Raw genomic sequence first — 23,427 nt, forward strand, 5'->3', positions numbered from 1 at the left:
CTTTCAGTGTGCCTAGATTCCTGAGAAAAATGTGTCAGAATTTAGAAATTCTAGAATGACAGAGTTTAATGAAAAGCATAGATTTTCTTTGCATATATTTTAGATTTTAAAGTGGAATCATAAATTTGGAAAAGTGGTGATAATGACAAGGTAGCTATCTTTAAGTTGTTTATTCAGTAGTCTTAGGATCAGTATTATGGAGCTCTGATGAGTTGGGAATGCTGTATTTCACTCATTCTTAGCCTACTGTTGCCCCTTCTTCCTATATACATGTAGATACATGTATCTACATGTATATATATATGTGTATATATACATATACGTGTGTGTGTATATATATATGTATATGTATGCACTTGCACACATATCTTTCTCTCTTGCTTTGTTAACATTGTACCTTTGAACTTTAGGTCCGCATGTGATGCCCTCAGACCAATTTAGAGAAAGTCAGGTTGAAATTTCTCACCCAGACTGACAGTTACTGACAAATGAAATATATGTGTTCCTTTGAATAAAGCTTATAAAATCTAGCTAGAACTCTGTTACAATGACACTGAGTTGCAGTGAAAAGCAGTCTATATTTCCCTTTAACCAGGCTATCTGTTACAATTTTATGCTAATTTATATGGACCAACATAACTGCCCTTACCAAATTAGTGACTCCTTTTCTCTAGCCAGCCATGTCCTCCTCATGTGCTGCACTTCCTTTGTATTCTGATTGTTGTTAATTATCATCTCTGCTACCATCAGATCATAGCTAAATGATTACCTCTTCCTTCAGCTGTGATGTTTATTAATTCTAACCCTATCTGCGTAACAATGGTTAAATTTACTTAATGTAAATTTTTAGAGAAACTTATTTACTTATTGCTCTCCTATTAAAATGCTTTATGTGATTCCACATTTCACCACTCTGTCAGTTAATGTCATCTTTTTGGTTGTATACCTGTCAAATTTATCCAACTGTGTATTTCATTCATGTCCAGCATGTAATTTTTTTCTACTCAGACAAGTTTGATGGATGGTCAGGAATTAGTTGAAGAAAGGAGAAGAGAATATTAGTGTTGTATATTTACTACGTAACACTGTGCTAAGTTTGAAACTTAAAACATACACCGAATATATTTCTTTTTTAAATAAGCTTCTAATTTAATATGGTATATGTTAATTTTCCAGAAAATTTGAGACCTTAGAGAAGGAAGTGATGGATTATCCAGTAATTGCTACGGGAGCTTAAGAGAAGCCCCCATTTCTTTAAAATGGACCATGACCCATAACTCCTTTCACTGCGGTCCTGGTGCCCCACTTACCCTCTCTGCTACCTTACTCCCTACCCGCCCTCAATTTATTCTTTAGGGATTTGAGCTTTCAGAAAGTCACAGTGGTGGTTACAAGGGTCTATTTTGGAGCAGGCTAATTCACTCCATGCTTGCATTTTTGTTCTGCTGACAACCACCCTATTTTCAAGCATCACCTGCCTTTTCGCAAGTGGCTTTGAGCACTGATCCTGCTTTGCTGTGACTGTGAAGCTAACTAAACCCAAGAGATTTGAACTCTGGCAGGAGGATCTGTATTTCTACTCTGCTGCCCTTAATTATGACCCAAGTGTCTACAAATCATTCTATACTGACTTAAGTAAGAGGCCCAGATGGACATAGAGTAGCACATCTCTGCCTTGAAAAGCTGCAGCAGAGTTTGGGAGAGGCAGTTTCAAAGTTGCACCACCAGAGAGTGGTAAGAATAGCCTTACTTTCTCAACCACCTCATTGCACTATAGCGAACAACTTTCTTTTCCCTTCATAGCTTCTCTCCTTGGCAACCAACTTTCTTCTATACAACCCTACGTGATACACACACAAGTGTGATAAGAATGATAGCTGTGATAGCTGTTTATGAATACTTACTTGGTATTGTCCTGAACAGTTCATACGTAATTTCTGTCAAATTCTTAAAACAACTCCAATTGAGATAAGCAGAAATTAAAAAAAAAAATTGGCCAAGATCATGTAGTGCTGGAGCCGCGATTTCAACCTTGATATTCTGGGTTCAGAGCTTTCTAACATATAGTGTTTTTGTTCTTTGCCAGGTCAATGGTGTAAATCAGAGCTTTGGGTCATCAAGCTTTAAGAAATCCTTTGCAGCTCTGTTATTGCATTATTATTATAAAAAAATCAAACATCATTGCTTATTTCTGCAGAGGAAGTGAAAACAAGACTTTCTAAGTATTACAGTTTTTCTTTTAGAATTATTGTGAGGGTTCAGATAATATCATTCCCTGGATGATTCTAGTCCAAATTAATGTATCCGTTTCAATGGCCTGTTACACTCTATAGGAGAGACGTGGTGACTTTAGTTCCAAATCAAATTTGAGGAACATTCTTCATCAAAGATCTAGCAAACACCTGCTTTTCATATCCCTTCCATCACTTGCTCCCTCGGTCAAATGCCCTTCCTGTCTTTTTGCCTTCAAAGTTTACTACTCCTCACTTTCCTTCCCACAGCCTGTGCCAGACTAGTTACTCTGTCTGCATCCCAACTAATTTGTATTTTAACAAGGAAGTTCTGGAAACTGTTATCCTAAGTGAATGTCTATTTGGGCTGCTGAGACTGGTGTCAGGGAGCATCTGAGTTTCAGAGTTTCAAACTAGGCCAGTTTAAATATGGAACTCCCTTAGCAGATACAGACCTCACAGCCCAATTACCCTTTCCCTGGCGAGCAGGATGTGTTCTTCAGGCAAGACACTTAAGATGGGAGGTGCTGTGTCCTCGTCACACACAACCAGCATTTGTGTGTAAGACAGCCCAATCATTCAGGACAATGGCTTGGTATTTTTAGCAATGCCTCCATAATTTAACATGTCACTGTATTCATGGTGCCTGTGCCTGCCTTCCCCCTCTCCTTCCATGTGGACCCATATGTCTCCTTCATGCTTCTTCCATCATCTGGGCCTCAGAGTCTCCTCAGTAGGGGGTCCACTTTGAGTTAGTTTTCTGAGTTTCTTCCATGTTAGACTGGGAATCTAGGCATGGCAAGAAGGGTGTGATTTTAGTGAAGGAAATAGTCTTCTTAGTCCTGCATGTCTAATTAACCTGTCTCCTAAAACTCATGCAGTGAAATGGGCTTGGACTGAAAATGGTATTGTGGGAGTTGGTAGCATGGCAAGGGTCCACTGTAGGGCTGGAGTTTCACACTCCATGTCTCATAATAGAGTATCCCTGGATTCATGTAGTTTTCCTCTGACAACTGAAGGTTCTTGTAGTTTGCTTCTAGATCCAAGCCTTAGCTCACACTGTTTTCATTTATCCTGCCTTGCCAGGATAGTCTGTGCCAGATTGACAGGATTTATTCCTGATTCCACTATTTATTAGAATGTGACCTTGGGCAAGATTCTTCACGTCCCTCTGCCTTAGCTGCTTTGTTGGAAAAATTGCATAACACAGTATCCATTCCAGAGGGAGGATTAAATGGATTGACCTGAATGCTGGCACATAATAGGAGATGTTAAAGTTGGGTTATGATGTGTATCATCATAGCTATAGGGTGCCAATTCCAGTTAGTTGACAGTGACTTCCTATACCATGAAGCTCTGTCTGAAATCCTCAAGAAAATGAGGAAGAGAATTCCTGGTATGTATATCTCCATATGCCAAAACCATTCTGCCACTTCATCCCTACCCTCTTCCAAAGGCATGGTATCTGGGATTCTGATTTCTGACTTCTGAAAATAATAAGAGGCACTGTGATTTAACTACATCTAATAAACCAATTTACTTCATACTGAAGGGCCCAGCTAAGAAAGATGAGCATTAAACTGAATCCCAATAAAAACTGAATAGAAAAATGCTAAAATAACTGGAGATGAAAAGCAATTGAAATTGGACCTTACCTTCATTCTAGTTATAGTGCCTGTACTAATTTAAATCTTTTTAGGGGTATTTTTCTTCCTGAACCAACATAGGACTGGTTTTCCTCTTATCTTTGTGTGTACGCTGTTTGCACTTGAATTGATTGGTGAACCTGTCAGTGTCTAGTAAAGTAGCTAAAGGCCCACTATATAATCAGCACTGTGATTATCTAAACACAGTAGGGGGAAACCTCTTTCAGTTAAAATCACCTTAACATTGCAATGATGAATAATGACTCCACCACCTGAAAGAAACTAGCCCAATCAAATTTACTATGAAGAAATTCAGCATTTTTAAAGAACCCCCCACAAAATATTCTATAAGAGATTCTCTTATAAACTAGAGTATGCTGTGAAAATAAGCGACTGCAGGAGTTAATCTTGTGACTAAAATCTAGCTGTCTTTGGTTGAATATCCCAAAATAAGGATTATATTTTAACTGATGGAGGAAGGAAAAACATTCCAACCCCACTGAAAGTGACATTTTATGGAGTTATAAATTGTTTGTTCTCTTACACATTCTGTCTAGCCAAACTGTCATATATTTATTCTCTTTAGCCTTCCGACTGGCACACAACCCTGTGGGTACCTATGCAAGCCAGAGGAGGCTGCCTTACATCCTTATTACTGCTACTGTCTTAACATCACCAGGCACTGATCCCTGCTGGAGTAAACAAACTTGGAAAATGCTTTTTATGAAATGTGTTAGTAATATTTCATTATGTTTTCACAGAGGATGAAAAAGATTTTGTTTCTATATTTGCAAAAGTAAAGTATCAGGTTTCAAAGTTACAACAGAATTTAGTCAAAATGTTCATTCTTACAAAACCGAGATGCTTAAAGTTTTTGTTTTCCTGGTTGGAACAGCATGAATCTCATTTTACCTCAGCTTATTAAATAAAAAATTCTAACTAAATTTTGAAGCCAATCACTTAGTTATCTGAAACAACATGCCTCTCGAGTTGATCAGCAGGAAACCCTTGACTCTTACTGCCTGGGTTTTCCGTATCAGGTGACGGGACAGCCTGGATTTGTGTTTCTAGTATAGAGTGAGTCAGGAACACTGCCGCTTTTCCACCTGCTTTCCTGACATAGTGTGAGCTGTTAGAACTGCACTTCAGAGGAACCTGGTTACGTTTCCATGAATAAGGTAAAATGGTGTTTATCCTCTGTCGCTCAATACTGCCTTGTTTGAACTTATTGAGTCATTTAAAAACATGTAAGGTAATGAAAACTATTGTGCAATAGTACCCAAAGTACTACCCAGCTTTCCAAGGGACAACAATGTTTTAGTAGGCGATAATTGAAATAGATTTTTAAAACCAACTGTGTGAGGAAATGAACGTACACTGTGTCAGAGTGTCCCAAGGGTTTGAGTGAAATGGGTATTTAGCTTTTAACCATGAGTATTCTTAAACAGTGGTCTCTGAAAAATATGTGTGTGTCTTAATATTAAAAACAGATTTTCTCATAAACAGAGTAAGGTTATTAGTTATGAGTAATCAAAATTTCATTGTTTATATATAAACATAGATGTATATATATACAGTTTCTGATATGAACTGTTTTAGTAATATTTTGACTAAAAGACACTAATGAGTAAGTTCAGACAGTTGCAGGAAGTTTTTTTCTGGAGATTGTTACAAATAAGGCGATGGAAAGGAAGAGAGGTAAGCTGAATTCCTAAGCACCAGGACTATAGCCTGTTTTGTCTTCCCATTCAGTCCTCACACAACTCTATTTCTAGATTCTTATGCCTTTAAATATTTGAGAAATCTGAGATTCAGGGAAGTCAAAGAATGCGCATGAAGCCACAAACCCAGGAAGGCTTGGAAACACACTCAATCTGGCTCTATCTGGAGAAATGCCCAGTGTCCTTTCTGTGATTAATTTCCAAAGTCTCTTCAACAAGCATAATCTTGTTTGGTGCAATCTGACTAGGCTGTATGCCTGCTGAGATGTGTTTGATGGTGATGATTTCCATGATGATCCTTTCAGTGAATTCAGGTTGTTATTAAGCCTGGACGTGGGCCATAAAAACCATTTGTTCGTACATCATCTGGGTGCAAGGCATCTGCTTCTGAGAAGTATGAACAGTTATTCCTGAAAGAAGATATTCCTTATAAATCAAACTTAGGAAATAAAATATGTTCTCTTCTCTGTTGTCAAAAATGAATGAACATATTAATGGGCCTGATGAATCTCCAGCACTTGCAACTACAAGGTAGTATCATGGTTACTCAGACTTTGTGCTGGGGAGCCTGGCTCTAGCACCTGCTATGGGACCTGGAGCTGACACATAATTTATCTGTGCCTCATTCTTCTCATAATAGTAGCTGCTTCACACAGTTGTTATAGGAAAAATATAAATGTGTGGAAAGTGCTTAGAGATGTACTTGACCATATGCTGCTGAGTAAATCTATGGATGTCGTTATTTAAAACTCTCATTGTCGTACCAAGACATTGTTTTAACTTGGTTGACACTCACTGCCTAAACATTCTTGACAATGGGGCCATTTTTTTCTTTTGATGTACAGTTATTCACACCCACTGAATATTGTATAAGAAATATGTGGAATGACATAAAACTAACTTAGTGTAAGTGCAGATGATATTATATTTTCTATCTCTTTGATGATTTTAGTGACGTACTACATTCTTTCTACCTTTACATGTGATACAAAAATTGGAACAATACATTGTACAAATTACATAAAATGGGCAGTGTTGATGTCATCCCAGCAAGACTAGCCTTTAAGAATGACCCTACTGGGCCTGGCATGGTAGCATAGCGGCTAAAGTCCTCGCCTTGCATGTGCTGGGATCCCATACGGGCGCCGGTTCATGTCCCTGTGACCCCACTTCCCATCCAGCTCCCTGTTTGTAGCCTGGAAAGCAGGTGAGGATGGCCCAAAGCCTTGGGACCCTGCTGCTGCATGAAAGACCCAGAAGAGGCTCCTGGCTTCAGATCAGCTCAGCTCTGGCCCTTGCGGGCACTTGGGGAGTGAGTCAGCAGATGGAAGATCTTCCTTTCTTTCCCTATATCTGACTTTCAAATGAACAAAAATTAATAAATCTTTCAGAATGAATCTACTAGTATTTTTCCTAGTTTTCTGTATTTACAAGGGGAAAAAAGGCTTCATTTAGTTGATGGGTAACTGATTCCACTTTGACAAGCCTACCTATTGCATGCTTCCCAACATTTATTATAAATAATGATTCAGACATAAGTAAAATACTTTTGACGCTCCTAAATTATATTGAGAGTAGACTAACAGATGCCTTATGAAACAATATTCCTGTAAATTGCAGAAATAATGCTCCTCATCTTTGTTGAGATGCACAATACCTATTGAAATCATACTGCAAAGTCCATTTTTCCTTGGAACTTACATTGGCAAATAATTCAATTAGAGGTTAGGATATTTCTGGTGGAAATGCAATGTTCTTTTTAAAGAACTTGTTTGATTTCTTTTGTTAGGTAAAATATACTCATATTTAGGTTGGAATGATCTTTTTTTGGAATGAATAAAACAAGAACGTGAGTATACATCCACTGTTGCCCAAACTGTGGAAATGATGTAATAATTAGCTGGTCCATGGTTGAGATTTAACACTCTCAAAGCCAGTTATTTTCATGACTGACCATGTTTTGCTTTTTTGCTAGATTCAAAAGTGAATAGCTTAAGGTGATTTTTTTTGGTTAATAGGAGATAATAGCAAGAATTTAGAGAGAAAATAACAAGAATTGACCAAGAAATTTTCTATGGTGACTATGGTAGTGCAGGGAATATCTGAATATATGAAGTCTAATATATGATAGGAGTTAGACCCATTCAGAAAATTAAAAAATCTGCAGTGATGCTAAGTGAGTTTTTGTCCTTGTTATTGACATTTTATTTCCAGGGTCCTACAGCCAGGATAGGCAGTCAGCTACAAAGTTCCCTGCTATGTGGCTACAGCATAGAATCCTTGGAGCATTAGCTGCACTCTTAAACCATAGGGACATCTATTTCTGGTTTGGTTTTTTTAGCTTCAGAAATCATTTAAGTCAAAGAACAACATAGAGAGGCCATTTCATTTTGAGATTGTGAGGACACTCTTAATTACTTTCTTGTTTTCAGTTTGTTAAATCCATCTAAAACCAAACTAGACTATTCCCTCAATTAGGTTCAGTAGTAGGAGAGGGTAAAAGCTGTTTTCACGACATTCCCACCAATAGTACAAGGCAGTCTCACGAACTTGAAACAGAAAAAAGGACATGGACCATACCTGAGTAATTTCAGAGATCCCCACCCGGAAAAGGTTTCCTTGATTATGGCGAATTCAACGTGTCCCTCTGGTTATATTCTAATCATCATACCAAGCTCCAAAGGTTCAGTGGCTTTAGGTTTGGTTTACAATTCCTGGGAGTTAAACTTTAACTCACCCTGTCTCTTGCATCCATCCAGCCCTTTGACCAGATAATTGGGTCACAACAGCCCTCACACTATACAAAATTACTCTTGTTTTGTGCTTCAAACTTAAAACTGGCATCAATATTATTTTGAAGCTATTTTACTCATGTGCAATCATGTGTTAAAATCCAGAAATCACCGCAATTTGGGCAATAAAGCTTTTTTAATGTTATCTTTCTTGTTTTTTGGTATGCCAAAGTAAAAATCAGTGTAGCATAACCAGGGAGAATATTTTTTTGTTTTACGCTTTTTTTTATATCACTGTGTGACATGGAATTCAGTATCGAGTTTGAGGTCAAGTGTGTAGATAAGCACTGGCTGGTAAACAGAAAAATACAAAGTAATTATATAACCAAGCAGCTAGATGTAGGCCAGCTTAGGTGTGGAAGGGGGGATACAATTTTTATGCAAGCTGTTCATTCCGATTTTAAGAGGGAGCTGTGATAGTGAAAGCCTGACACTCAGCCACACATGGACTTTAGGAAAGCTGTGGCTTTTGTTTCTTACCCCAAATCTCAGGGCCTGATGATGTCTCCAAAACAGAGAAATTGCATTTTTAAACACACAAACTCTATATTCTAAATTCTCTGGTAAAAGCTGTAGTCTTTAGAGGAAACCTCTAAGGATGATAAATCCCATTTTAAACAGAGGAAGAAACAAACTCTCCTGATTTAGAGTAAATTTTGGCTTTGGGGGTTGTAAACCACAGGCTGCAAATCTATAATTAGTGGATACTCTCACTGGCCTTCAGTTGTAGTGAGTCAAGTTTAATTTTCAGGGAACCAACTGTTACCAGAGCACTTTTGTTTAGAGTAAAGCTTGGAGAAAGAAATCCTTTTTTAAAATATAGACAGCTAGAAGGACACATTAGTACATTGGTTAAGTACATCTCTAAATACATGGAAGGGAAGATAAAGGATACTGTTGGAATGCTAGTTGTGCCTACACTTTCCAGTTTTCAAATGCCAGAGACTTCTCATTTACACATACTTTGCTTAAAGTAATGCAAGACAGGATTTAACAAAATCACTCAGGAGTGATTGTCTTGTTCTGGGATTGTGCTAGGTGGATGTGTGGTGACACATTCCTTAATTTCCACCTTAGAAGTAGATGCTCTTATTTGGTTTCTTGGCGAAAGCTGGTCTGTGCGTGTATGGCGCCCAAATGAATTTTTAGTTATAATTTGCCTGGTCTAACACAGAATTGTTGGTGTTGCAAACTTGACAGTTCTAGGAGGGGTTGTTTCTTCTTCCTCCCCTTCTTCTTTTTTCTGTGATAGGTGCTAAATGGAGATGAATGGAGGTGAAAAAATGAAAGGTAGGATTCTGAGGTGTCTTCTAGAAACCGAAAAATGTAAAGTGTAAGACAATAACTTATATAGATATTTCAGACTTCACAAACATGTTACCTCCCAGTAAGCCCATCAAACATAAAAAAAGTCAAACACATATTTAATATACCTGCTTCCCCAAAATTCATGCAGAACTTCTCCCCAAATGTTTGTTTCCCACAAATTCATGCAGAAGATTAACACCCCGCCCCCCGATCTTACACTGATGGTTACTAAAATAAGGAGGTTTGATTTGATTATGGCATTGGAGGTGGGCCCTGTGGGTAGCCTTCAGGTCACTGAGAGATTTCCGGAGAGTTGATTTTTAAGCTAAACGTGGCCTCGTTTTCCTGATTTCTCATTTGCCATGTGATCATCTTTCTATCATTCTCAGCTTTCACCAGGTATCTCAAGCAGTGAAGCCATCTGACGCTGGACTATCAACCCTCAGAAGTGTGAACCAAAGTTAACTTCCCTCCCTTTGTAAAACTTGTTCTCAGGTATTTGAGTCACAGCAGTGCATTTGGCTCAGGTAATGCCTAACCCAACCAATATCATAACCAAGTGACAGAGTGCACTGCAGAACAGTGATTGTTCCTTGATGTGTGGCTGGCTGGGAGCTGTGCCTCACTTCTGTTGCCTACTAGCTAAGACAGAGATCAAAATCTAAATTCAAAGTGTAGTTTTTTAACTAAAAAGTTGTATGTCACTTTTACACTGTCTTAACCCAAAAAGTCTTAAGTTGAAGAATCATAAAGTAGAGACTCTATTGACCAGTGTCAGCTAATTCAGGATGCTTTCATGGAATATCAGACACTGGGTAGCTTGAACAGGAAATACTGCTTTCTTACAGCTCTGGAAATTCCAACACCAAAATCAGGATTGTCAGTAGGGTCTTCTTCGGGTCATGTTCTGAGGTCCTGAACGAGAGAAAGCAATTGATTTGAGTGAAATCAAATTCCTGACCTTGATCTCATTAGTCTAATCAAGGGATCTGACTACATCCCGAATGACCTGGCTTAATTTTCCTTTGTAAAAATAAATCCAGTCTAGACAGTGGCTAGCAAGCATTATTTTTCTAATTGTTCACTTTGCAAACAACTGTAAAAGATCTGATCTCTGCTAGGTGTTATTAAATGTGGTGATGATTTAAGGTGAAAATTAAATCTGAGTGTCAGCTATAAAATCAGTAACATGGATATATTCCAAATATTAAATACATATTAGAAAATACAAAGTGATTTTCACCTTAAAAAGATATATTATTCATAAAGATTTTGTTACATTACACACATTTCTCTGCATACTAGTTACGATGTAAATTTATTTTTAGTAGAGGGCTACAATTTTAACATTTCCAAGATACTGCAGTAGTCTTTAGGGGACTCAGTAGTTAACAAACCAGACACAGGGTACATACACTAAATTACTAAACTACTGATCAACTAGATAATAGCTATACACTGTGTATTGCTTCATGATAGAATGCTCTCCTAGAAATTCATTGTTAGGAGACTTTTATCACTGGACACATGCCACAGAAAATACTTCTACGAACTGAGATGGTTACAGCATCACCAGGCAATGTAATCTAATAGGACCACTGCCATATATGCAGGACTGTCATTGATCTAAATGTCCGAATGTGACACATGGCTGCAACAACTCTTTTTTTTTTTTTAAGAAAAAGAGATTTATTTTATTTAAGGCAGAGTTAGAGGGAGAGAGAAAGATAGGGGTGTAAGGAGGGTGAGGTAAAGACAGGTCTTCCATCAGCTGATTTACTCCTGAGATGGCTGCAATGGCCAGATAGACGCCAGGAGCCTGGAGCTTTGAAATGGCACTGATACGAAATAACTAATTCTGGTTTTAGTATTAATCTATATTTTTGCAGGTTAAGATGAAATCCAAAGCTTTAAAAAAATTAACCATGTTATTCAAAGATTACCAAGTATAAGAAGCTTCCTTCTCTGTCACGATCTTATTTTTTTTTCTCAATAAAATATCTCTGCACTTGATCTAAGTCCAAACAGGGAGAAGTTGTGTCAGTAAAATATTTCTTCACTGGTTTTAATTTCTTAGAAATGCATAATTTGGTTTTTAAGTCTGGTAGGTGGGAACATTCACTGAACTGGAAGGGAACATTATAAGAACATGGAGGGGCTGTGCTGGACACATTACAAAGGGCAAAACCCACACTGCTTTTGCTTGCCAGTTGTGTAGAAACAACTTTGGTCTAGGAGTCAGGATTTTGTGATTCCAGTCTTAACATTGTTACTTAAGAATTATATAACCTTGGAAAGTTCTTAGCTCTTGTCTGATTTTCTGAATCCTTCGGTTTAGTCAGGAAAATAGCTACATTCATTATTTACCCTACTTATTAAAAATGCATTTAAGGGGAGAGAGGGAGAGAAGAAAAGGGAATTGAGAGGAGGGGAGCTATCATATCCACTGGGTAGCTCCCCAAATGCCAACAGCAGCTTGGACTAGAGTCAGGAGCAAGAAAGCCCATGTAGTCTCCAGGTGGACAACAAGAACCCAATTATTTGGGACATTCCTGTGACCTGCCCAGGATCTGTACTGATGAAGCTGCAGTGAGAAGCTGGAACTGGGAGCCCAGCCATTCCAATAGGGTATAGAGGTGTCTTAGCTGCGGGAACTGGGAGTCCAGCCATTCCAATAGGGTATAGAGGTGTCTTAGCTGCGGGAACTGGGAGTCCAGCCATTCCAATAGGGTATAGAGGTGTCTTAGCTGCAGGGCAGAAGTGTCATCACCTAGTGATGATGCAGCCACTGTAATGTATTGTACTCCTTTATGGTGTAAACAAGCCTGCTGCATTACTAGTCATAGCAAAGCATGAAAATGAGCTTTAAAAATATGAGTGCTGTGTGAGTAGAAGGGATGATTACAAAGCGGATGAAATGAAGATATGTCTGTGTGATCTGTTGTTTTGATCTGTGAAATAAGTGCTTCTAGGACTTTAACTGCTCTTTCATAGATTCTTAGTATTTCAAGCCTAAGTTTTTAATACCTGTAAAACTCCCCAACTGTAGGCAACTGCTTAGGTTGCATTGTACCTAGGCAGGTGTTACACTCTTGGGAGAAAATCAGCTACTGGTTGGTGGGAATCCTGGACCTGGCTAATGCCAAATTTGTGTTAACTATATCAGTGTGCCAGCATAGTCACCTGACCTATTCTGTTTTTTATTTTTAAAGATATGTAGGGGCAGGCGCTGGTATACCAGCAGACAGGGTCTGGGGACCCACACACGAGTGTGCATGGACCCTGGGCAGGCAGGTAGGCAGGCAGGCACCAGACATAGCACACCACTGGAGGACCTGGCTGAGGGATTTGCACATTCATGGACATGGGAGGCTGTGGATTGCCCAAGGAAGGGGGTCTGCAGTAACTTCTAAAGGACTTCCACCAATCAGACTACTGTACTAGAGGTAAACGAGAGGGCTGAGGCTGGATGGTTTAGAAGAGAGAACCCAAAGCTCTTCTGGAGCCAAAACCAATACACCCACCCACAGGGGAGACCTGAGCTAGGATTGTTGTTACCAACCACTGCCTACTGGCATACATAAAAGCCATGGCTGGAGGCCCTACCTGGCAGAGCTTGACCACAGTACCTCCCAGTGAGTGTTTGAGCAGGTTGTAGACCATATCAGTCTGGGTCATGACATTAACCAGCTCACAAGGGAACTGGGTCTCAGAGCAGATTCTGTGGGGATTGGTTCACCCCTGTGGGACTACCATATCAACTGCTTTGCTTAAGGGCTGGGGTGGTAAAGGGCTGAGTAATCATGGGTACTGTGGGTGGGAACAAGCTGGACTGGTCCGGCCTGCAGCACCCACAGATGCAACCAAGAATGAAGTGTGGGGTGGGATGGGCAACAACATCCACGTAAAGGCCAAGACTGGGTTTGGGGGAGGCAAGGGCCTAGTACCTGCTGGCAGGTGAGATCTGGGTTTGAGGGTGGGCCTGGTGGGGAAACTTGGGGAACTCTCCTGGTGGGTTATACTTCCCACTAGTGAGCATGTTAGTCAGCTGGGTGTTGGTCAGGCTGGGCAGGGCCTCTTCAATTGTCAGCAGGTGTGTAGGTTGGCTCTGGAAGGAGGGGGGCATACTGGGCAAGGCCAGGCCAAACCATAGCTCACTGGCATGCACAGGAGCCAGGATAGAGTCCGGGGCATGCTGGGTTAAGCTAGGTTATCATACCCACCAATTTGTATGAAAACCATGGATGGGGGCAGGCTGGGCAGGGCTAGGCTGCAGGACCCATTAGTGAGAGTTGGGTCTGGGGGCAGGCTGGGCAGGGCTAGGCTGCAGGATCTGTTAATGAGAGTTGGGTTTGGGAGCAGGCTGGGCCAGGCTGCAACATGTGATGGCAAAGATTAAACTGGGTGGTGAGTTTTGCCAGGCTGAGTCAGAGCAACCACTGTCATGTGCAAGATCTGTAGCTGGGAGCTAGCTTGGCCAGGGAGCTAAGAGTATACCACTGCCCATTGGTAAGCATGAAAACTGGGATGGTTGTGGTAAACTGGGTTGGACATGGCTGAAGTATCCTTCAGCATGGGTATGGACTGGGTCTGGGGTGTGCCACGCTGGGGTAGGCTCCAGCACCTGTTGGTACTTGCAAGAGTCAGAATAGGTATAGAACAGGCTGAGTTAGGTCTCTTTACCTGCTGATCCACACAACAGCTGGGTCTGGGGTGGACCAGGCAGGGGAGGAATATAGTATCCAGCAGTAAGAGACGGAATGGATGCGGGCTGGTCAGGCAAGACCCCTATATCTGCCAGGACCAAAAGTGAGTCAAGTCAGGGTAGGCCAAGAACACACTAGTGTGTGGGATCTGTGACTTGATAGAGGATCCTGGGGTACTCATATGTCAGGACACAGTCCCTGCAAGTAAGCACAAAACTAAGGTTGGGAACAGCCCAGATCAAGCCAGGTTATAGTACACACACTGGCATATAAGTGAGTCAGATCTAGGGGCAGGCCAGGCTGGACCAGTTCATAACATCCACTGGCAGATGTGAGAATCAAGTCAGGGTACAGGACAGGACAGGTTGGTCCACAACACCAGCCAGTTCACATTAGGGCTGGGGCTTTGGGCAGTCTAGGGTGGAATAGGCTGCAGCCTCCACCAGCATAAACTGGAATTGGGGTCAGACTGGGCCAACCCAGGTTGTAACACCTGCAGGTAAACACCAAGGTGAGGCCAGCCATGCCAGTCTTGGCTATAGCACCCACCAGCACAAGTAAGACCTGAATGGGAGGGCTCAGCAGGGAGCACTTGGATTGTGTGGTCCCCTGCTGGGCCACTGTTCTGGTGAGCATGAAAGCTTGGGACAGGGGGCAGACCAGGCTGCTCAGTGCTATAACATCATTGGCCTGCATGTGAACTGAGTAGGAGAACCAGGCTGGGCTAAGTGACTATCTAACTGGTGCATGCATGAACCAGAATAAGTGCAGTTTGGTTGAGCTTTGTTGCACATTGGCTAGCAGGTACTAGGACTAGGGGCTAGTCCTCTTAGACTAGACCGCAGAACCACCTGGGAAATACAAGATCTGGGGCTTGGAGTGGTCCTAGCAGGAAAATTGTGGGCACTCCTCTGACATTCTGCAGCTCTCTCTGATGAGCATGAGAACCAGGGCTGGAGGAGGGTCTGGCTAGACAGGCAGTGGCACCTGCTGGCATGGAAGAGGGATAGATAGTAGTCAGTTGAACTGAGCTAGGTTCCAACACCCACTGATGTGTATGAAAGCTGAAAGTGATGCAGGATGGATTGGACCAGTCTGCTTTACATGCCAGCATGTGCAGGAATCAAGGTTAGGGACAGGCCTGGTGAGAATTTCTGGAGCTCACTCCACTTATGTGAGGGCCAAATATGTGATATGCAGGGTTAGGCTGGGCCACAGCATCCATTTGTTTGCATGTGAGATGGGACTGGGGACAGAACTGAGCAGGTGACTGCAACCACTAGTGTATAGGCAAATGTGGGTGATGGACTGAGGTGGACCCCAACCTGGCTAGCACACACAGGAATTAGGTTTGGCTGGGGGGTCCCCTCTGGTGAGGTTTCTTTAGGAATACCACCCCCCCCCCCAAAAAACTGGATACTGGACACAGAACTCCAACCATGGAAAAAAATCACAGGATTTGTGGTCTAACCATGGAGTGCAGGTATCAGGACTGGGTCTCCTTGGTTACTGAGGCCTATGCAGTGGACGGCATACCCAGATGCTCATGGAGACATGACCACTGGTTCATTGAAGCCTGCAGAGGACGTCTACTATCATGGAAGGCAGAACAAATTAGATAGCTCTTCCAGTCAAGCTTTGACAGCAAGTATCTGGGTGAATGAAGACTCCAAGGTCAGCAAATGAACGTTGGGGCCACAAAATCAACAGCATCTCAGAAAATTCAAAACCACTTAGGCAGTATTCTCAAAACATGCTCAGAGCATGCTGTACACTGGGGACCCTAGGATGACAGCGGGTGGCTGGCTTCCATTCCTGGGTACTGATGCAGTTGGTCTTCTGAGAGCAGCCCTCTCCCCTTCTATCCCCACTTTCCCCAGATACAGGAAGAAGAAAAGGATATCGGAAGGAGTTGTCTTATCCACTGTTCCCATTCCTCAACCAGCCCCACCATAAATGGTGGCCCTCATGGCCAAGCATCCCTCTCAATTATATAAACATCATAAAAATGAATTTATTATTTAAAAATGCCTGTAAAGCTTTGGAAGATAGCAGAAATGATATTTAGTGGGTTAGAATCCATCTGTTATCCTAAGGTTATATCCCAGGGCTGGACTTTTAAATATGTTGGCTTTGCAGCTGGAGCCATCTAGTGTTGAGTTGATTCATATGGAGAGACAGCGAGAGAGACAGAGAGAGAGACACAGAGAGAGGATATGAGAATTACTTTTAGATTTCCGGGCGCATTCGAATGAGGTTTTAGTATCACTTAATTCTAGGATTAAATGAGAGCCTGAGAATTTATATGGCTTTTAGAATACATCTAAAGACCATGGCAGCAAGTGGAATGCTGTACTGGTCTTTTCCTTTAAACCTAAATAATGTATCTGCAGTGTTTTTCTTTTTCCTATTTTTCACAGTCATATCTGATTTAACGAATGAATGCTCTTGACACAAGGATTTTAAAATGCTTTCCTTATTCGTAAAACAATAACAACAAAAACCCGACATGATACTATTTCACTCTGAAAATCCAAAAGCAAAAATTGATCTTTGGAAATTAGGAATTTTAGAGAAAAAAATTCAGTTGCCAAAGCTGATATTATCCCGTATTAAACACATTAAAAAATACAGATCATTGCTCCTTTAAACTCTGCTATAATTTATTTTCTTTAGATACACAGAAAAATTTCCACTGGCTTTTAGATAATTTATTGAGGAATTGCCATATAATCTTTCTTTTAATGATTATTTTATTACCTATTTCTTTGAGCTAACTTCAGTAACTTTTGACAAAAAAAAAGAAATATTACTCTCAAAAGGCATTGAGCTACTGTGGAGCAAGCCAAATTAAAGCACACTCAGCCATGTACCATGTAATGAAGTCTTCATCAACAAAAGATGACACAGAAGCTGTAGATGATATCATGGAGTTGAAAATTCCCATCACTTAGTGATGTCACAGCCATTGTATTATACTACAATGCTTTATTTTGATGCTGGCATAGACAAACCTACCATATCCCCAGTTATAGAAAAATACGGAACATAAAGAGTAGCTTCCAGGTCTAAGAGCTCCATACATGTTCAGTATACCCCAGACAGATATACCATGTTTTTATTTTTTATAGCGTGTTTTCTGTATTTAAATGTTTAGATTGACAAATACCATTGTTACAGCAGTACACAATCATGAGTACAGCAACATGCTGTACATGCTTGTTAGCTAGAAGTAATAGTAACAGAGCAATGAAATGACCCAACAACACAGTTCATGTTTCTTAGAAAGTTTTTCATGCTTCAGTAACATGATACTCTATAGATGTGTGTTTGTGTATACATTGCACACATAAAACAAGATTGTGAAAAGACTATATCTTGTTTTCCTATATTACACTAATGTACCACTTTTGTGAGCAGTTGATATCTTGAATTCGTTAGATTAGCAAAGAATCTAAGAAATTAAGAAAATTGGGGTGACTTCTCTGGTCCTTACTTAGTTCCAACTTTGGATCATCACCCTCTCTTGCAATGACCATCAGAGTTGCTCTGGAGCCCCCTCCCAAACACACACACACACACACACACACACACACACACACAAATTAGAATAGATAGAGAACAACGAAGAAAACCTAGAACCAGACAGGAAATGGTCAGTGTGAACACACACATACCTTACTAGGCAGGACACAAAGATTAGTTAGTCTTCACTAAGGTATTGAAGATTTCTCCGCACACCTCTCCTGAAACTGTTCTGCACTTCATCTGTTGACATATGTCTTGTTAGAGTTATAAGCCAGTTTAGACTATCCTAAAATCTGCCAGGTTCAGTAAAATTATGCTTCAACACTATAAACTGCTAAATACAAAAATGAAAATAGAAATGAGACAGCTGAATAGTACCCGATAGCCATTTTAAGGTGTATAGAAGCTGGTTGTATATAAACTAAAATTGAAATGTCAATGAAGTAGTCACAGGATGTGGTTAAGAATTTGCATTTTTTAAAACATATTGATTACTCAAAATACCATGTCAAATAATTCCATAATGTTGTAAAGTGTTGTTGATGTTATGTTGTGGCTTTAAATTGATTGGGATGATATTCTGCCAACTCTGCCTTCAGACCAAAGATGGTCTTCCCAAGAAACCATTGAATTGATCTGGACTCTATGCTTAGTATATGCTTCCAATGAAAGAATCTTGACTGAATTTGAACTGTAATACAGCAATAAGTTGGAGCAATCCACCATGGGGGGAGGGTACGGGGAGGGGTGGAGGGAATCCCAGAGCCTATGAAACTGCGTCACATAATGCAATGAAATTAATATAAAATAAATAAATAAAAAGAAATTAAATACATACACCCATGACACCACTAGGCCAATTCAACTCTTAGGTATTTACCCAAGAGAAATAAAAATGTGTTCAAAACAAAAAAGGAGAAAATTTGGGTGGCACCTTTAAAGTTTTCTAATAAAAGCTAAATATGCTCACTATGATTGTTTTAAATCAGAACTAAATCAAATCCAGAATTACTAATCCAAATGATAAAACTTTTATCAGTGAAATGAAGAATCTTTTTTTCTACTTTTCTAATAAGTATTAGAGAAAATGAATATCAATAATACTAAAGAGGCAATTAAATATTGATTATAGAGGTTTATGCATTTTCAAATAAAGTTGAAATTAGTGTCAAGTGTTTTGTGATGAGAATGTTAACCTTTTACACAACATGGAATATGCTGTTTGATGATTCTAATTCTTAATATGTATTAGAAATATTAATAGCAGTTTATAAAAATTAAAGTACCTTGCAAAAGTGCATTTCAGTTCTGTAATACCTTCAGTGAATCTTTCCTTCAAAATGTCCTACTATTGATTTGAAAGGCACACTCACAGATAGGCAGAGATACATAGTTAGAAAGATCAAGAGACCTTCACTCTCCCAAATGGATGCGATGGCCAGGACTGGAGCCAGCTGAAGGAGAAGCTGGGACTCCTTGGGGTCTTTCATGCTGACGACAGTGGTCCAAGTAATTGGAGCACCCCTACTACTTTCTCAGGTGCATGAGCCAGGACCTGGACCAGGAATGGAGCATCTGGAACTGGAACTGGCACTCCAGCATGGGACACCAGTGTCATAACAGAGGCTTACCCACTGCACCACAATGATGGCCCCACAACAATCATGTCAGTAGTAAGAGTTACTGTTAGTTATTAAGGTGGCCAAGTGTGATGGTTCAAAGGCTAAATCTTCACCTTCCAAGCCCTGGGAATCCATAAACATGTTGGTTCGTGTCCCAGCTCCTCCACTTTCCTTCTAGTACCTTGGCCTGCTTGTGGCCTGGGAAAGCAGTGAAGGATGGCCCAAGGCCTTGGCACCCTGTACCCTCATGGGAGACCTGGGAGAAGCTCCCAGCTCCTGGCTTCAGATGGTCTCAGTTCTGGCTGTTGTGGCTATTTGGGAAGCAAACCAGTGGATGGAAAATCTTTCTCTCTGTTTCTTCTCTCCATAAATCTTATTTGCCTTTCCAATAATAAAAAAGAATCTTTTTTAAAAAAGATTTGATAGGATATAATGTTAAAAATCATAGGTTTTTCAGTTTAGTTTGTTGGGTTGAAATCTCAACCATTTACTTGTTACCTAGTTTTAAGTAAGTCATACCATGATCTAAGCACCTATTTTCCTATCTAGATATGAGGACAATAGTGGTACCTACCTTTGAAGTTCCCATAATACTCCAAGGAAAGAAGACCTGGAGCGTACTTCACCCTTTGGCAGTTTCATGGTGAATACTGACCTATACTAATTTTATAATAATCAAATTTTAAAGAAATCTGGAATGTTAACTGAATTCATACTGCTTCCATTATCACAATAAACAGAAATAAGGACTGTAATCCTAAGTTGTCCCAAATCTGTTCTGATAGCTGTTTCCTGCAATAAAGCCCAAGATCATCTGCATGGTTTGCTTGACAGCACCATGTGTTTACATTGTGCAATAAACAATGTGAATGGGCTCTGAGGTTCATAGATCATTGTGGAAATTAAGACGTTGTTCCATGTCTTCATATTTTATCCTTACAGCAATTCTGGGAAGTGATTAAGGAAGGAGGGACAGTTTCCTCTGTTTTGAAGAAGTGGAAGATGAGATAATGAGGATAAATGTATTGTGCAAAGTAGTCTTACAGAAGAAAGTAACAAAGGCTGAGTGGAGTCCAGGATTTTGCTGCTTTGTCACTGAGAAGGGTTGCAGGGTTTTTGAATGACTTTGGAAATCAGCTTCCTCAGTTATAAAGTGAGGTTGGTAATCTACAAATTATATTTTTTATCATTAAGAAAGCTGTGTGTAACAACTGAGTGTTGTATGCTTATAAATACATGAATAAGTATACATACCCTGTTTTATATCTCGATGAAGCACCTGAATTCAGCTTTGTGTATCATAGACTGTTTAGCTTGAAAGGAGATTAGAGAAAGGTTTTTTCTCATCCTGTTTTATAAATATGAAAACATTTGAAGAGATGAATGATGGAATGAGGTATGCTGCTCTCCAAAGACTTGCCACGAGGTTGCTGGGGCTAGAAGCATGGACACTCGGCTCAGAGAGGTGATGGTTGGAGATTGAGGAACTGCAGCATCCAGAGAACAAGCTGAATAGATTTCAGTAGTACTTGCACAACCTTCCCTTCATTGACCCCCTGCCTCCCCAACATTATACCCCATGCACATTCTTGGGACAACTATAAAATATACATTGCAAAAGTAGCAATAGTTGCACGCGGGCGTTAAGCTGTCATATGAAGGGACAATCAAGATCAATAAGCATTTGAGGAAAGGCAATTCCAAAATGGAAGCAACAAATTGGCAAGAGTCTAAAACTTACTGCCTAGAGATAAGTGAGATGCATTATTTTTTAAAAACTGAGAGGTTTTGTAAAAAGACAAAAAAATATTGGTATCGATATTGCTTGACCTTTGACTATGACAATGTATCATGTTATTTACTTTTTATTCTATTAAAATAGAGAAAGGAAAGAAAACTTTGCTAAATGCTTTGACATGCAGCTGTGTTCAGTCTAATGTAAGGAGGAACCGAAGTTAGGGACTGTCGACCTCTGCTCCCAAGTCCTCCCTCGCTGCTTGAGTGATCATAGCCGACCTTTAACGGCTAATTTCCTTTCCAGTAGCAAAACCTTGTGATTCTTTTCTTCCATGACCTTGACCCTGCCAACACTGTACTATGATTCCTTAAAGGGCCTGTGCATTTATTGAGGTTAAAGTTCTTTGCAAATTGGAAGCACACAGTGAACTTTCCTGTAGGCCAGTAAGTCAGAACCTCCAATCCTTAGGAAGACAAAAAGAATATTGAGTGAAACACAGAGATGTCTTTAGTCTGATGCTCACCTTTTATGATTGAGGAAACTGAGCCCCAGCAGGAATAGACCTTTGCAGATATGGTCAAAGTCTGGAGAGCAGGAACTGGTCTAAGCAACCTCAAGAATGTAGATTCTGGGCCCAGCATGGTAGCCTACTGGCCCAAGTCCTCACCTTGCACGTACCAGGATCCCATATGGGTGCTAGTTCTAATCCCTGCAGCCCTGCTTCTCATACAGTTCTCTGCATGTTGCCTGGGAAAGCAGTTAAGGATGGTACAAAGCCTTGGGACCCTGTACCTGCATGGAAGATCCAGAAGAACCTCCTGGCTCCTGGCTTTGGATCAGCTGAGCTCCAACCATTGTGGCCACTTGAGGAAGGAAGATTTTCCTCTCTGTCCTCATCTCTGTATATCTGATTCTCCAATAAAAATAAATAAATCTTAATAAAAATGTGGATTCCAAGCTTAGCGCTTGGTGTAGATTCTTGTTTTAAATTGCCACACAGGTACTTATAAAGTTGCTGGGAAATGGATTTAAAAGATCAGTTTAGGGGGACAAATGTTTGGTGCAGTGATTAACAAGCTGTTTAGGACACCTGCATCCCATACCAGGGTGCCTGGGTTTGAGCTCTGGCTCCTCCTCCTCCACTACCATATGCTTGCTAAAACAAACGCTGGGAGGCAGTAGTGGATGGCTCAAGTACTTGGGTCTCTGCTACCCAGGCAGTCTGGCTGTTGTGGCTGTCTGGGCAGTGAACCTACAGATGAATGATCACTCTTACTGTTTTTGACTCTGTGTGTGTGTCCATCTTTCTCTGTTTTCCAAATAAAAATAAATAAATACATATAAATAGAAAAGCTAAATTTCTTGCAGTCCAAAAATATGTTGAAACCTATATGTGATTTCTTCATATACACATTTTCTATGTTCCTTTGGACATACCCACAAAGGCTTTTTTTTTTTGTTTAAATGCTTTAGCTCCTGCACTCAATAGCTGTGAAATCTTGGTAAAACTGTTTGAATTCTTAATGTGTAATGCCCTCCTTTGGGCATAGGATTATTGTGAGAACTGATTAGTACAATGATAGGAAAACCTTGGCTTATTTTCTAACATAGAATAGATATTCTGTGCAGGTAAGCTATCTGTTATTGAAGTAAATAATGCATCCCAGTGAAATGATAAGTACATTATCTAGAAAAATTTACTAATAAGGAGGGCAGGGAAAAACTCTTGCTGTTGCTTGATAGAACCATAAAAGAAAGTATGTAAAGACTCACAGTACACTCTACTTGGATCAAAATATGTTCTTGGTGCTTAAGATAGTTCTATTATGCCTGAAAACTGGGTGAGAGAGTTGGAAAAGAAAACAGCTCCTGGTTTAAAATGCATCCCGAGTTGTGTTTACTTTGGCCAACCAAAATATTTCTAGAGTTTGTTGCTGAAAATATTTTTGCCTGTCCACACAGATTACTTCTGACCCATTAACTTCACACAATGGGGCACCACTGAAAATGAAACAACCAGAATGTACAACCTCACCTACTTCTGTTCATTCAGTTGGAAAATGAGCTCCATGTTAATGCAGTTATTGTAGATTCCTTTTCCACAAAAGAGACATTCAATCACAATACCAATTAAA

At 40.2% G+C, this 23,427-nt stretch overlaps 1 protein-coding gene across 2 annotated transcripts in view; it reads right to left on the reverse strand.

The window, feature by feature from the left end:
- A1CF (APOBEC1 complementation factor) overlaps positions 1-8,272 on the reverse strand; it is a 71,644-nt gene extending 63,372 nt beyond the window's left edge. For both annotated transcript variants that reach the window (XM_058671736.1, XM_004583385.3), the window contains exon 1: positions 8,179-8,272. The gene's annotated coding sequence lies outside the window, so the exon portion shown is untranslated. The remainder of the gene's footprint in view (positions 1-8,178) is intronic.
- Positions 8,273-23,427: the final 15,155 nt, after the last annotated feature.

The sequence above is a fragment of the Ochotona princeps genome, chromosome 13 (genome assembly GCF_030435755.1).
Source record: "Ochotona princeps isolate mOchPri1 chromosome 13, mOchPri1.hap1, whole genome shotgun sequence".
In the NCBI taxonomy this organism is placed as follows: Eukaryota; Metazoa; Chordata; class Mammalia; order Lagomorpha; family Ochotonidae; genus Ochotona; species Ochotona princeps.